The sequence below is a fragment of the Equus asinus genome, chromosome 1, assembly GCF_041296235.1.
Source record: "Equus asinus isolate D_3611 breed Donkey chromosome 1, EquAss-T2T_v2, whole genome shotgun sequence".
Lineage (NCBI taxonomy): Eukaryota > Metazoa > Chordata > Mammalia > Perissodactyla > Equidae > Equus > Equus asinus.
Genome location: NC_091790.1, coordinates 33,762,333 through 33,779,153, shown reverse-complemented (window position 1 = coordinate 33,779,153; position 16,821 = coordinate 33,762,333). Strand labels below are relative to the sequence as shown.

The 16,821-nt window shown below is 37.6% G+C and overlaps 1 long non-coding RNA gene across 4 annotated transcripts in view; it reads left to right on the top strand.

Annotated features, from left to right (window-relative positions):
* The first annotated feature begins 6,983 nt into the window (after nt 1-6,983).
* Nucleotides 6,984-16,821, top strand: part of LOC123281846 (uncharacterized) — a 45,892-nt gene continuing 36,054 nt past the window's right edge. For all 4 annotated transcript variants that reach the window (XR_006521603.2, XR_011494435.1, XR_011494450.1 and 1 more), the window contains exon 1: nt 6,984-7,125. This is a non-coding gene — a long non-coding RNA (uncharacterized lncRNA). The remainder of the gene's footprint in view (nt 7,126-16,821) is intronic.

The window sequence follows — 16,821 nt, the reverse complement described above, 5'->3', positions numbered from 1 at the left end:
TAATTGAAAGCAAGTCCTAGACTTGCTCATCCCCCAACACTAATGCTCTGAGTTTTGACATTGACTTGAAGGCTGAGCTGGAGTGAGGTCTCTCCTCCAGGGGAGGAGTTAAAAAGAGCTTACTATGTTCAGGCTGAGCAATCTTTTGGGAGAGACATCTGTACTAATCATGGATCCAAACAATAGAGAGGAAGCAACAACTTCTATCACCAGGGATTGACTGGTCGCCCGACTCCATTTCAGAGGCCTTGGTTAGAAGTCAAGGAAGGCCTGGAAAGATAAGTAGGACATTTAAGCAGAATCCAGGGATACTATGTGGAAATTCTTTCAATATGACTACTTCAATAATTTATTTACTCATTTATGTATTTATTCAATAAGTAGTTATTAAGGATCTCTCATCTGTTAGGCACTATTCTGTGTACTCAGTTCACAGCAGTGATGAAAACAAAGATACCTGCCATTTACAGCTTAACAACTTTCTAGTTGGAAGCCACTGGAAGGTTTTGAGTGGACGTGTGACATGATTTAGCTTACAGTTTAGGAACATCCCTCTGGTTGCTCTGTTGAAAATAGGTTGTGTTTATTAAATAGAATGGACTGGTGGAGTACCAAAGACATCAGTGTGAGGCCTTCTCTATGTCCATCTAGGCTTGTGAACATAGATTCTCAGACCCAGTTGCTTCAGATTCTAGAGCAATTTACTCCTGATAGCCCTTTTGATTTAACATCTTATATTAAAGTTAAAGACAGGGAAACTCTTCCCCAGAAAGCATTACTTAAATCTTATTTTGGTAGTGGACTCCACTGCATGTATGGTAGCTTTGGGTTGAATGGTGTAGACTGCTATAAAAAAATCTTCCTAAAAATGACAGTAGCTGTTGAATGTCTCCTGAAACTTCCTATCAGACATTTATTAAAAATTCAGGTCTTCATCTCTCAGTATATCAATTTGCATGAGAAAAGGAATTGAGGATTAAGGAGGAAAAGGCTAACATTTGTTGATAGTATATTATGTGCCAGGCACTTTATGTACATCTTTTCATTTAATCTTCATGCCAACAATGTGCAGTGCAGTAGGTATTGTTACTCCTAATTCACAAATAAGGGAAATGAGCTCTGGGTAGTTCAGTGTTTTTGCATGTTGCACAACTCGACAGTAGCAGGAGCAAAATTGGGAAACTCAAGCTGTCTTCTTCTGACGGCACTATGCCACATCAGCAATGACTACCACATTAATGAAGACCACTGCTATGCACCACTATTTGAGTAAACACCATTATTACACCAGTTTAAATTAATTAAATGTATAGATTTAAAGATTGTTGCAACCCTCGAAATTCTATTATTTTGTAATTCAGGTCATCCAAGCAACATCTATCTTGAATTGCTTGCTGTAAAATATTCCTGTCAAAAGTCTGGCTGGCACAGTTGATATTTGATACAGCAATATAGAAGTGATCATTGCTCATTGGGATGGCTGCAGTCAAAAGAAAATGGCATGTGTTGAAGAGGATGTGGAAATTGAAACCCTTGTGCACTCTTGGTGGGAATGTAAAATGGTGCAGCCATTATGGAAAACAGTATTGATGCTCCCTCAAAATTAAAAATGGAATTACCATCTGATCCAGCAATCCAAATTCTGGGTATATGTTCAAAAGAATTCAAAGCAGCATTTTAAAGAGATATTTGCATATGCATGTTCACTGCAGTATTAGTCACAGTAGCCAAGAGGTGGAAGCAACTCAAATGTCCATCAATGGATAAATGGATTCAGAAAATGTGGTATATGCATATCATGGAATATTATTCAATCTTAGAAAAAAAGGAAATTCTGTCTTATGCTACTACATGGATGAACCTTGAGGACACTATGCTAACTGAAATAAGCCAATTACAAAAGGACTAATTCCACTTATATGAAGTATCTAAAAAAGTCAAAAATCATAGAAACAGGAAGTAGAAAGGTGGCTGCCAAGGGCTGGGGTGAAGGAGGAGAGAAGATTAGTGTTTAATGGGTATAGAATTTCAGTTTTGCAAGATGAAGTATTTCTAGGGTCCAGCCCAGTGGTGTACTGGTTAAGTTCACGTGCTCTGCTTTGGTGGCCCAGGGTTCACAGGTTCGGATCCTGGGCATGAACCTACACACCGCTCATCGAGCCATGCTGTGGCAGCATCCCTAAGTAGAGGAAGATTGGCATGGATGTTAGCTCCGGGACAATCTTCCTCAAGCAAAAGGAGGAAGATTGGCAACAGATGTTAGCTCGAAGCCAATCTTCCTCACAAAAAAAACAAAACATGGCTGCATTCGATCTGTCTGAGTTTTCTGAAATTGGAAATGTTTGTCTACTTTCTTTATACAATATTATTTTTCATTTATTACAAAGTGAGAATGATACCACTCATTCTATTTGCTTTTTATTTAGCTTCTAGGAAGCTCAGAGTACATGTTTTTATAAAATTTAGTAACTACTTAGCCCCGATTTCTGGTATAATCACCACCACCGTCACCATTAAGCATTACATTTTTACTTTGTATTTTATCGTGAACTAACTTTAGCCCTATTATGGATTTAACAAAATGAAATTTCTGGACTTGTAGACCTTCTTAAGCCATGGTTGAGTCTCCAAACTTGTCATTGGATGGCTTTCACTCACGTACACTTGCCTACTGAAGCATTTCTCAGATGTGTAAAAATTGCCCTTAAAGGCAGCAAGAATGAATGAGAACTCCTGATGGGATTTGGGTGTATCTCAGATAGTCCACTACAGGCATAACATTCCTTTGTAGCTTCGTGTTTTATCTCCTCCATAACACATCTGCATTTTTAAAGATAAAAGGATAATTTTTAAGTCACTTACCAAGTACTTAACTTTTCTTCAAATCTTTGAATAAAACTAGTACTCAGGGTAGACATGCTTTCTTTTGTCCTGTGACTTTGAAACCCCTTTAATTCCTAACACTAAATATGATACAAGAGCGAAATTTAGAAACCAAAGTAAACTTGCACATAACCTCTCCCAATCCTTCATTTTCCGTCTAAAGGAAAACTGGGTACAGAAAAGTTCAACCAAGATCAACCAGAGTAGAATGTGTTTCTGGTCTCCCGCACTAGGGGACTTTGTTACATTCCTGCCTCATTCTATGGTCCTGTCTCCCAACAAATCATACAAGGAGGCTGGATCCGACGATCTCCAGGTTTCTTTCTAGCTCTTCTATTTCTTTTTTGTGTTTCATGCCCATGGAGAGCTTCAACAATATGAGTAGAGTTAAAGAAAATAATGGAGGCCAATCACAGCTCTGAAGATCTCTAAAACTATCCAGTCTAAACACATGGCCCACACGTGAATCTTTGAAAGGATGTAGTTATATTTCTAGAGCAGGCTGTATACGGAGGTGTACAAAAGGTTACATTTTAATTTCTTCTATTCGCCTGTATTTCCATTTCAGAACGTAATTGTAACAGAGAAAGATATTGAACGGGCGGGGATGTACCACTTGTATATATCATTTCCCGGAAATACAGTCAGGTCTTTGAGTGATTATCCCTCAGGCAGTGCCGTCCAATAGAACTTTCTGTGGTCATGGGAATGCTCTATATCTGCTCTGTGCAATATGGCAGCCACTAGCCTTGTGTGGCTATTGAGCATGTGAAATGTGGCTAGTGCACCTGACAAACTGAATTTTAAATTTTATTTAACTTTAATTTAAGTTTAAAGATTTTATTTTTTCCCCCTTTTTCTCCCAAAAGTCCCCCAGCACATAGTTGTATATTCTTCGTTGTGAGTCCTTCTAGTTGTGGTATGTGGGATGCTGCCTCAGCGTGGCTTGATGAGCAGTGCCATGTCAGTGCCCAGGATTCGAACCAACGAAACACTGGGCTGCCTGCAGCAGAGCGCGCGAACTTAACCACTCAGCCACGGGGCCAGCCCCTAATTTAAGTTTAAATTGCACACATGGCTACTGGCAACCGGACTGCACAATCTCAGAGTCATAGCAGAAGAGAGAGACAAAGTGTTGAGGCATGAGGTGATTAACTTTGAAAACACAAATGCAAGGAATAAGGTGTAGGCAAGTAATTTTCTTTTCTTTGTAGTATTTTCAGAAATATAAAAGTCATCTTTGTTAATCATATAAAGAGATATCTCTGCAAAGGAAAAATCTTTACCTTTAAAAAAAAAGACAATTAAGTGACATAAAATTAACTTCTTTAAAAAGAAAATAAAAGTGAGCACTAATGCCACCTTGTGGATTCTGGATGCTGGGACATGTTCCGGTTCTGGGAATGTGCTCACGGGTGAGCTGTGAAGTTGAGGCTGTGTTAACAACAGCCTTTCAATCGCATCTTTTGAATGCAGTAGTATGAATTATAGTCACAGGGCCTCAAAGAATGCCTACACGACAAAAGTCAATTTTAGAAAAAATCATCTTTTAGCCTTGAGTGGCTGATGTAGGATGGGCAGCTATCCGAATTCAGTAGCAGCGAGCTTTTGAGAAAATAGTGGTTGGCTCTGTTTTGCTTCATTTCCATGACAATAAACCACTAAAAAATTGACCCAGGGTCCTCCTTTACCTCTTTAAAGCATCATGGAAAAGAAAAGGAAAAGGAGATGCAATAAAGTATTTAGAAGTTTTCAGGATTCTTCAATCAAAACAAAACTCTCTTTCTATGTACCCTTTTATTTTAAATCCCTGAAAATGTTTCTGATTGTCACTCATGGTTCTATTTGCTTAAACACGCGCGCACACACACACACACACATACCTGCAGTAATTCATTTTCCTTTTTCTCATTGCATATTCTTCTCATTAAAAGAATTGTAGGACCCTTTAGGGCAAGAATTCTGCCCTTGGTAGCATGGTGCTGGTCAAATATTAATTATAATTTACGCTTATTAATTGATTTGTCTTCTGGATCTCCTTCTATTAAAGCTCTTACAGATACTCCCCTGGTACAGCTAAGGATTTGGAAATTGCTTTTATTCTAGACAATGCTTATCTGTTAAAGTGAAAAGATAAAAACGATTTTGCGCCTATGGTGGGGATGAAGAGGAGTAATCCTGCGTATGGAATTACATTAGGGCATGGGAAGAAAGAGGCGATTATGTCTGTTTCATTCCTCCCCATTTGGTTCTGGAATGGTACTGATGATGGTATTGGAGGCATCTTTCTGAATATAGTACCAAAGACTAGCTTTTTATACTTTTTATGTGTCAATAGCAAACTAACCATAATATTAGGGTATTCTGTAAACCTGAATTTGGGATGAAGGGAAAAAGAAGGAAAGGAAGAAGTTGTAATTGATGGGAAACCTTGAATTCAGAATTCTGGAAATTTAATTTAGAAGGTAATAATCATGCGCATTAGTACACACACAAAGCAGAGATTGAAGAGGTGGGAGTAAGGAGAGTAGGGACATCAGGGACTCTAGATTCTTTGTCTCCTGGGGGGCCGGGCTGGTGGTGCAGTGGTTAAGTTCGCACTTTCTGATTTTCAGTGGCCTGGGGTTTGCTAGTTCAGATCCCGGGTGCGGACATAGCACCACTTAGCAAAAGCCATGCTGTGGCAGGCGTCCCATGTATAAAGTAGAGGAAGATGGGCATGGATGTTAGCTCAGGGCCAGTCTTCCTAAGAATAAAGAGGAGGATTGACAGTAGTTAGCTTAGGGCTAATCTTCCTCCAAAAAAGAAAAAAAAAAAAGAGAGAGAAGAAGATTCTTTGTCTCCAAAAAAGAATTTACTGGTGTCATAAACTGGAATAGGGAGACACACATACTATTCTACAGAAAGAAACAGCAGGATTTTCAACATATCGTAATGAGCAATGAATGCATTGTATGCTGTAAGAAATAATTAGAAAAGAAATGGATTAGGAAGAATAGCTGATGTTATAATAAGAGACCTGGCCATTTAGGTACACTAATGGAATCAAGAGAGGAAAAGAGTTTCCTGGATCATTGAGTTAAAAAGAGAATGGAGGGGGTGGCCTGGTGGCACAACAGTTAAGTTCACACATTCTGCTTTGGTGGCCCGAGGTTCACCGGTTTGGATCCCAGGAGTGGACTTACACACCACTTGTCAAGCCATTCTGTGGCAGGTGTCCCATATATAGAGGAAGATGGGCATGGATGTTAGCTCAGGGCCAGTTTTCCTCAGCAAAAAGAGGAGGATTGGCAGCAGATGTTAGCTCAGGGCTAATCTTCCTCAAAAAAAAAAAGAGAATGGAAAGCCTAACTTTCAGTGGGATAGGTAAGAATAGAATATATATATATATATATATATATATATATATATATATATATATACAGGAGAAGTTGTCTTAGAAATAAGAGACAAATCAAGTATAATGCCCAAGGAATAGAAAAGACAGCAATATCAAAGATCTCAAAGCTGACAATAATGAAGATTAACATATGAAAACCAGGAGCATTTCAAATGAAACAAGGCAATGCTTTCCGTGCTTAATTTCCTCTTTCAGGAATAAATTTATTGGCCAAATGTAGGTCAATGAAACAACAGTAGAAGATTTTGAAGGTTTGTACTCCAGAAACTTCAGAGGAACATAACTTATCCTGGGAGACATTCATGAAAGAAGACTCAAGTGTTTGTATGCATAAATTCATTTTTTCTTCAGCTAGAATTTAAGTAAAAATGTTCAAAGGCAACTAGGAAAATTTATATTACATAAGTTTAAAAAAGGAAAACAAAATTAGTACTTCCATTTCTGACAATATGGCAGACTAGATTATCTTAAAAGTCACCTGTAACTAACATCTAGAAATGGAGGATGAAATGTAATAAAAATTCTTTGAAATATAGGTCTGAAATACAAAGGAGCATGATATAAGAGTCAAAAAGGAAGAAGGAAATGAAAACCACTGTTGCAAGTGTGTGAGCTGAAACTACAAGCCTGGAGTGTTTGTCATAGAAACACTGATAGAGAGATAAGAGAAATTGAGGCTTAGCAAGCAAGAGGGGTGGAGCTGATATCGCTCACAGCTTTACAATGCCAAGACTCTCAAAGGGCTATGAGCCCAGTGAAAGGGAATATTAGAAAATTTCTGCATGCCAGCTAGAGAAGATGGTAAAGATGATAGTGTGTCTCAGCCTGGGCTCTAGGAATTGGTAAGTACAGGCATAGCCTCACTTTAATTTGGGAACTGAATTTATGTTATCTGAATTGTTAATCTGAGAGAGAGAACATAAAATGGTCCTTTGCTAGTGATAGCCTTGGGGATCTTAGCACCAGAAAAATCACTGGGAATACTTTATAATCCAGATCATAAGAGGTTCATTGATAAAGGTTCCTATCTAACAAATGCTGACCTCACAATACACTATTTCAAAACTTGAGGTCAAATAGCCATGGGTAAAAGTTAACATACAAAATAAACAAGAACATTGAACTTCAAAAATTTAAGATAGTAGGATTGTAATATGAAATATAAAATAAATGTTTTGTGTATATAAAGAATAGTCCTGTTAGAAAAGGAAACTAATAAATTTCACAAAATTAAACTATACTTTTAATTTTGTGAAATTTAAATGAAAAATCTACTAGACAGGTTAAACAGCTGAACATAGAACTAATGAACTGTAAGATATATTTGAAGGAATTGTGCAATGTCCAGCACAAAAGGATAAAGACAGAAAGTATGAAAGAGAAGTTAAGAGACATGGAGAACAGAATGATGTTTCAACATAGTAAGCAGCAGATAGAGAAAGAGAAATTAGTGAGAATGGAGGAGAGGTAAAACTCAAAGGTACCAGGCTAAGGATATTCCAGAATTGATGCCAGACATGAATTTTCAGATTCAAGGAGCATAATGAATTCATAGCAGGATAAAGAAAACTTCAGATCTAGAAATACTTAGTGATAAAAGCAGAACACCAAAAACTAATACCTACAAATTAATAACAATTAAATTGTCTGCACACTTCCTAATTGCAACAAAAGTAAGTAGACAACAAAGAAATAAGATTCCAAAGAGCTTTGAGAAATAATAATCTTCAACTGTATTTCTATACACAGCTCAACTATGATTTAAGCAGAGAGGGTTAGACAAGGACATTTTCAGACAAAAAAAAATTGGGAGAATTTACCACTCATGGAACAATACTGAAAGAGCTATCAAAGGGTAAAGTGTAGGAAGAAGAATTGTGAACATAGTCTTGTGTGGGATACAAGAGGCAATGATAGACCAGCAAAATGTAAACATGTGGGAAATCTAAATATGATGATGATGATGATGATGACAACTGATTTAGTGGATATAAACATAAAGATTAAAATGCAGAGCGACAATAACATAATATCGAAGGAGTTGGATTAATGTTAAAGCTTTCTCTAGGGTCTTGTCTTGTTTGTGAAGAATGTAGAGATACCGACTAACTTTATTATGTTTATTTAACACATTTTATTGTGTATATTAAAATTTTAAGGACTATCCGTAAGAGAAAAGAAATAGAATGTGTGTGTATATATATTTGCATAAAATAACCACTTTTTCTCTAAAGAATTGAGAGCTACTCCTATAAAAGAACAAATTGTTATCAGATGAAAATAAAGATGTGATGGGTATACCTCTTTTTTTACACAGGCATTATTTTACTATTTTCTTTTCAACTTCAGATTACTTCTTAAAAAATGGGCCTATTTCCCTATCGTCAAAAATGACATTATCACATATAGTAATCATTCCTTAATATCTCTTCTAACTCATTTTGCTTACTTGTTAGAAAAAATGTCCTTTAGAGCTGATTTTTTTTTCGTAAGTAGAATCCAATGTTTCTTTTCCTTGTGAGTGTATAGTGCTCTTTTGGTATCAAAGATATTCAGCTCCCTGCTAACCATTTACTTAATGTTAATAGTCATTGATAATCTTTTCTTGAATCAGTTAAGATTGTAAAGTGATGATTTCCTAATTCCATCATTTCTCCTAAATATATTATCTGGCATTTTCTATAAAGTAGTGCTTTTTGTTTCATCAATTTAGGCTATTTGGTTGTCCTGAAATAAAATTCTTGCTTGAAAGACAGAGTAAATGCTTATTTTCTTCCCTTTATTTAATATTTTTCAGAGTAAGGAGTTGCTTTAAGAGTGGCCTTACATGGTACCGAATGATTTTTTTTTGCTTTCTCTTTTTTTTAGTGTCATTATAGACATTCGGATTCTTATACATGCCAAGTGGCTCAATCAGCTACAACGATTGTTCTTTTTGATGCTCCAATTGACATAATGTTGACCATAGAAGAGCCCCTTCAAGTTGGTTCCTGTGTCCTCTTGACAGACCCCATTAATCTTGAAAATGTTCTTGCTTTTCAGCAGAACAAGATATTCCAGGCTCACATTGTACCTTCTTTACTCAGACCCACACTCAGCCATTTCCTCAAAGACCCTTATTTCTTGTAGCCATGAATTATATTAAAGATGAGAAGCTGAACAATAAGGAGACTCATTACTGCTGTGGTGACCATCCTTCTAGGTTAATTGAGTGGACAATACGGGGCAGTCAGCAAACTCATTTTACCTTTTAACCTTCTTCCCCCTTTTCTTCTGTTTTTCCCCACTTACTGTGCTACTTCTACATTGTCATATAAAATTTATGTTCTTTAGCCACCCATATCCCTCGCTGTATTAGTAATCACGGTAAATGTAAATAGACAAAATTTGCCAATTAGAACACAGAGATTTTCTCAAAAAGTCACAGATATGCTGTTCACCAGAATGAGAGTAAAGGAGATCAGCAAGTACATTCAGGGAAAACACTAGCCAGAAGAAAGGTAGAGAGGCCATATTAATCTTAGAACAAAACAGACCTGAAGGCAAAAATGGAAGGAATAATGACGACTATTACATAACGGTGAGAGGAATAATTCTTGTATAAGAGCATAATGATCCTGCAATTGTACATAGCTAGCCACATAGCCTCAAATTTTATGATGTAAAATCGTCAGAATTTCCAGAGGAAATGAACAAATCTGCAGTCATTCTGGAATCCATGTATCTGGGATGTTTTAACATTCAGGGCAAAAACTTAATAAAGCCATAGAAGTTGAAACAAAACAATGGACAAGCTGCATTTAATGGATGTATATGGAACCTTGGAGCCCATAGTTACAGAATGTACCTCCAAACACACATGGAGCATGTGTGAAAACATCCCTCACTGGGCTGCAAAACAGTATCATCAAATATCAAAGACTCAGTGTCATATGGACCACATCATCTCACCAATAAAGTTAGGAACTCCAAATCAAAATGATAAGATAAGAAAACATGCCCTTCTAAATAACTTGAAAAACAAAAAATTAATGAAAATGTTGCATATCAAAACTTGCAGAATGCAAGTCAATCAGCTCTGGAAGGAAATGTACAACCTCCAAATATGTCTATGAGAAAGAATGAAACTTAAAGAACCAAGCAGATGACTCAACAAGTTAGAAAAAGGAACAACAGGGTGTGTGCAAAGAAGCAGAAGGAAGAAAGTAATGAAGTTCAGAAACTAATAAAACAGAAAAGAACATTCAATGGATAACATCAGTGGGGGTAAAAAGTGTTCCTTCGAAAAGACCAACAACATGAAAAAACCCGTGGCAAGGATGATCAAGAGAAAATAAAGAAAAGGCAAAAAGCAAAACCAAAAAATATTAGGCATGACAAAGAGTGTGTAACTATAGCTCCAGTAGAAGATAAACTCTTTGCATTTGCTCAGGGTTCTATTTTCCATGAGCAGCAAAATCCATAGCAGGGTGGATAGGGCAATAATATTTGTTGAAAAACTGCATGGATGAGGCAAACATCCCTGACAATTGTGACAAATTAATCACTAATGTATGGAGCAAATTAATTTATTACCTTGTTTTTTTTTCCCATGATAAGACATAGCTGAGAGAGAGAGGAATTTTCTAAGGAATAAGGTGGTGGTCTGGGGGAGGCTTAGGAAGGAGTAAGGGGAGATACAGAGCAATGAAGTCAAAAGTTCAGTGTAACTCAGACTCTGCAGACCCGATTCGTGGGAATTCACGTGCTTTTTGGGGAATTCCACCCCAAAATGGAATGTTAAAGAGTTTTCAGAGGTTCAATCATGCTTTTATGGTAGTTGGCCCACAGTTTTATTTAAAAGTATTAATTAAATTTACAACAAAGAGGGATATTTTGAACAATATAGTGATACATGGACATGAACACATATTCTCTTGTAGGAATAGGAGCTTTCAGCGCTGTGTCCTGCAAAGGCTTCAATAAGGGAAAACCATGTCGCTGAATTGCACGCACCTTCAAACAAAATATTATTGAAGGATATTCCCTGAAGATATTTTTTTCCTTACCTAATTCTTTGAAGTGTTGCCAAGTTCCAGCAAAAAGAACATGGAAGGGAAATACTGAGTAACACACACAATATACATATTTATAACACTTCCAGATGTATATACTCATTTTGGACTCTGATGCATTAACACTCAAAGGCTTCTTTTAATGTTTATTGCTGGGAACAAATGTGATATTAAATGAGTGTTGATTTGGATATGATCTTAATGTCCATGGCAAATTTCGTATTAGAAAATCAAACCATCTTTGATTGTTCTCCAAGGAGGCTGATCCTTATTTGAGCTGCAGACAGATCTGGCTACATGGCTTCTGCCAACTGATCCTTTAGGTAAACCTTAATATGGAAAATACACTTCCTTATTTCTTAGGCCCAAGAGATAGTAGAGAATAGGAAAAAATACACACATCACAAACTAGTAAAAACAAAAAAGACTTCAGAAATTAAAAACATTTTTTCCTCTTGATGTTCTGATATTAATTGTCAAGTGATTAACTCCTGGCATTATAGGCATAAGAATTAAGAAAGGCAAATCGAAAGTTATTGTTGCACTCAACTCTCTCACAAGATGTGTTTGCAGGTGGAATTCTGTGGTGGGGGGGCCACAGGTGAAGGTCAACAATTAAAATTTCACAGACTTTCTTTCAGTTAAATAAAATTTGCATCTTGCACAAATTAATTGGAATTTTACAACAGATGGAGCCAGATCTAGGGTCAGCAGAAAGTTTTCAGTTGATTGATGAGACTTGATGAAAATTTCCTACCTCCTTTATGTAATGGAAGAACTTCACAAAGATAATCCGGGTCTGTCAGTGTAGCTTGGGTCTTAACAACGGGCACAGGCACTGAGGTAAAAATACACTAGGGCCGGTTCAATGTCCTTCTGAATTAGCCCTCTGACACTTCTCTCTTGGGAAGGTGTTTTTCTTTTTGTCTCAGTTGTGTTGGCTAAGTGACAACAGAATGGAGGTGAATTTCTCTCAGCATCTCACTAAGCATAGCTGATGCATTGTGCCGTTTAAGAACATTATTTCCGCTTTGTGAAATAAGAATCTCAGAGTGGCATCTGTGAATAGACTTTCTTGATTTGTGTTAAAAAACATTACACCCAACCAACCACCACATTACATAGTGTAAGAATCTTGTCTTTGCCTGTCATCTGAATGAGTTATACTTGTATAAAGTTTTGCTGGAAATTTCTTAGAAAATCTAGATATTTCTTTTTAAAAGATACAGATTTTTTTAATAAGCCTTGAATAAAACTTCACATGCTTTGCAAAGATTGCAAAGATTGAAGGTAGAGGCAATTGCAGACACCTATGGAGATATTTTTCTGAACATTTCTCTGACATACCTACTCAGTTTGCTGTCCTTTGGTGACCTGCATTGTGGGCTGCTGCTCACAGCAGTGGTTGAATAGACATTTGTCATAGAAGGGACTAAAAATCCCCAAAGTGTTACTGGCCTGGGTGTAATAAAACAGACAGCTGAACTCGAACTGATTGAAATGCAGTCTAGCCTACAGCTACAGGCAGAGTTGAAGGCGCAGGCCATGGCAATGCGTATAAATTGACTTAGCTTTTAACACTGGCTCTGCGCAGTGTCTACCATCCCTTGTATGTATGTGGCTTGCTGAACTTGGGGTTGTTTCTGAGAATGATAGTCACCAGGAAGAGCTTAACAACCAAAAAAATCACCAACATAAACCATGCATTTATATACCTTCTGAGTATGTGTTTATGTGTGTGTGTACACATGCATACACACAAAGATGTAATGGCTATGGAAAATGGACATCCAAGGGCAAAAATGAGTGATAATGATAGTTACTTTTATTGACTCATTTAAAGCAGAATCTTCATCAAGTTCCAGTGTTTGCAAGGCATATGTAATGTAGGATAAGGGTTAGATTTCTATATTTGCATCTGAGACTGGAAACTAGCTAGCTTTCCCAAGAACACAACAGACACCTTCAGTTTCTCATCTGCAAAAGACCAGTGGGAACACTCGCAATTTCTTCAAGGCCACCTTTCCTGATTACCTTATGGCAGGGCATCGCCCTGAGAAACAAGTGAGAGAGTTGCTGTTATTATAATAGATTTCCCAGGCTTGACCACAGGTCTTGGGGCTTGTTTCCCAGTGTCATTTGTAGATGTGGCCACGAAATAATGCAATTAGACGCCAGTTTGATTTCAGAAAGGATCATCACATCCTAGATCTGCCTGCAACACCGTATGAACAGGAGCTCCATCATTCCAAGTCCCTTGCATTTGTAGTCATGTAAAAGATGCACTATAACAGTGAAATAAGGAATGGATACGGACATCCAGGCCCAGGTAGGGTACCATTCCTACCTGGCCTGCATTGGAAAAAGGGGAGAGGGTCCATTGAAAGCAGACAGAACAGGAAAGATAAATTAGCAAATAACTGACTGGAGTGCTCAGCTGGTTAATTTAAGACACTTTTCATGGTACCTGGTTGGCTGGCTAGCAAGTTGTCCTTGTCCTTGTCCAAGAGAATCACATAAGGACTGAGACCCTGATTAACATTCGAGGAGAGACACAGGACCAACAGCTTAGGCAGAGGGAAGGGAAAGATCTCAACCTCATAAGATAAAGTGTATGTGGCCTGGGTTCAGACTTTTCACATATTTCAAGTCTATAACAACATTATTAGTTATTTGTTTATTTGTTTGTTTATTTGTTTTGAGGAAGATTAACCCTGAGCTAACATCTGCCAATCCTCCTCTCTTTGCTGAGGAAGACTGGCCCTGAGCTCACATCCGTGCCCATCTTCCTCTACTTTATATGTGGGATGCCTGTCACAGCATGGCCTGATAAGTGGTGCGTAGGTCCACACCCAGGATCTGAACTGGTGAACCCGGGGCTGCTGAAGCGGAATGTGTGAATTTAACCGCTGAGCCACTGGGTCAGCCCCAACATTATAGTTATTTCAAATGTGAAGTACATTTCAAGTCTAAAGTAATATTTCTAGCACATTTCATAAACTTGAATGATAATTGATGCAGAGAATTAGAAACTGAAAAAAGTCATACATAATTCTATCTGGAAATATGGTTTCTGAAGATGTTTTCAGGTAAGAATATGTATTTCCTCGTGCCACTGGCTCTTTTCTCCTTATCTCTTCCTTAAATCAGAAGAAGGGAGGCAGTGGGGACTTTTTACAACATTAAGCATTATTTACTTCTATGGCTTACCTTTCTAATTAGACATTAGCACAGTTTACATGCAAATAGAGGAACTACACAGGTTTATGCGTGAATCTGCTTGTACTTGTCCCTGTAAGTGATTACAGCTAATTTTGGTAAATAATTTATATTGCACTTGGAGGCATAAAATGAATTTACAAATGAGAAAAAATTAAAACAATTGTTTCACACCCTCTGACATTTTTTCGCATCTTGAATCTGAAGGTTTTTTATCTCCCTGGTTGGCCTTAATTATCCTCGTGCGGTAGTAATTCTTTTAGAAGTGATTATTAGAAAACCGTCTTAATTTTTTTTCATCATATTGATGACACCGAAAATACTCTTTACTAATATGCTTTTATCAGCTACATTATAAAGGTTGCTTTAGAAAATATCCTCTCGTTGTACATGCAACTTGGTAATTGAATTTAACATTAGCAAGTAAAATTTAGCCATTTGCTTTGATTTTGAAGACATATCCAACAAAATACTGTGTTCTTCTCAATTACCCCATGTGAAATGTAGCTCCTTTAGGATACGTAGCATAGCTTTTCTTAGATTCTTAGCATAGAGATCCAAACCCAGGCTTTGCTTGTGATAATGGATTGATTAATGATTCAATGAATATTTAGAGACTGTCTATTATGTGCCAAGTCCAAGCAAGTTCTTGGAGATATACATATGGGAAGAGCCCTACTTTTAGGGACCTCAAAATCTAGAGGGCAAACCAACATGTAAATAAATACCTAATATATGATTAGATGCCTCCAACATAAGAGGCGCCGGCAGTAGAACAGAAAAGTAACTGAGTAGACAGGCTAAGAGCAAGGACTCTGGAGCCAGAGGTCTGGACTTTGAATCTTAGCTCTACCAATTACTAGCTACCTGGCGGTCTCCTACCTATAAATGAGGCAGGAATAATAGTGCATAACTTGCTGTAATGAAAAAGTGAGATAATATTTGAAAACCACTTAGAATAGAAATCGTAAAGTACTGGTGATAATATCTGCTTTTACAGTGTCTGTTTAAATCTGCTGGAGAGTTGGGGGTTAGGGAAATTGTCACAGAGGTGGTGTGTTGTTAATTGAATGTTGAAGGATGGGTGGGGATTTGTCATTGTAGATAAGGAGGTTGATCAGATGCAGCTTTCGAGGGTGCCACTCTATATGGGGTGGTAAAACATCACTTGACGATTAAAAGATGGTGAAATTGTATTTATTAGAACTCCTCCCAGGGAGAGCACTGATTGTAGTTGTAAGAAATGCTATGAAAAGCCAATTGGAGTTGAGCAGTGGGACTCCCAAGGGCTATGCTCTTGTGACAACAGATGGTCACTAAGTGGCTTCCTAGGAGATGGGTCTGCTTAACTGCTGGGTGGTTATTTAGATGAGCTCTTACCCTACAAAGCTTTCAGTCTTTTCTCTAGATTGATATTAATTTGACACAGTGCCAATTGCTAGCTTGCCTTGAAGCAAGATTATATGGTTATCCCAGGCAGGGAAGAGCTTGTGTACGAGCGAGAATGCACAAGCAAGTGTGGTGGAATAGTTCAGGGTGGGGCGTAGAAAGCTTCTGGAAGAGTAACAGGAGGTGATGATGGGAAGATGGATGGCACCACGGGATGAAGGGCCTTAGACACATGCTAAAGAGTTTGAGCTCAATCCTTTAGGCAATGGACAGCCATTGATGGAATATGAGCTGGGGATGATATAGACAGACTTCAATAAAATAGACAACAATAATAAAGATGGCTCCAGCTTCGAGTGGACTGGACACAAGAAAATATCAGAGGCTTTTGAAACATTCCACAAGCTGGAGGAAGAGAATCTGAAAGAGTCAGTGGTTGTGGATGAAGAGGAATTGGACACAAGGATGGTGAGAGGGCAACAGCTATAAAACTTAGTGACCAGGGGGTAGTTATTTTATTATCGTCATTACTATTTATTTATTTATTGTAAAAAAGTAAAAATTTATAAGCATGCTGCGAAACCCTACCGAATCAAATTAGAATGTGTGAACTGGAACCAGGAGCAGCCTTAGCTGTGTCAAAGCAGTCCTCCCACTTGTGTATTCCAAGGGACGCACATTTCCTGAAAGAATTCAAATTGACTATGGACTCTTGTCATTCAGAAACGTAATTATTTATGACTTCTAAAACCCAAACATATTTATTAATAAATGATATCTGTGTGGGTTTTTTTAAAGAAGAAATATTCAATGCAAGCCCTTCAGCACAGAAGGTAAGTCCATGTAAAAACACAAAAGAATATTATGCAGAATCTT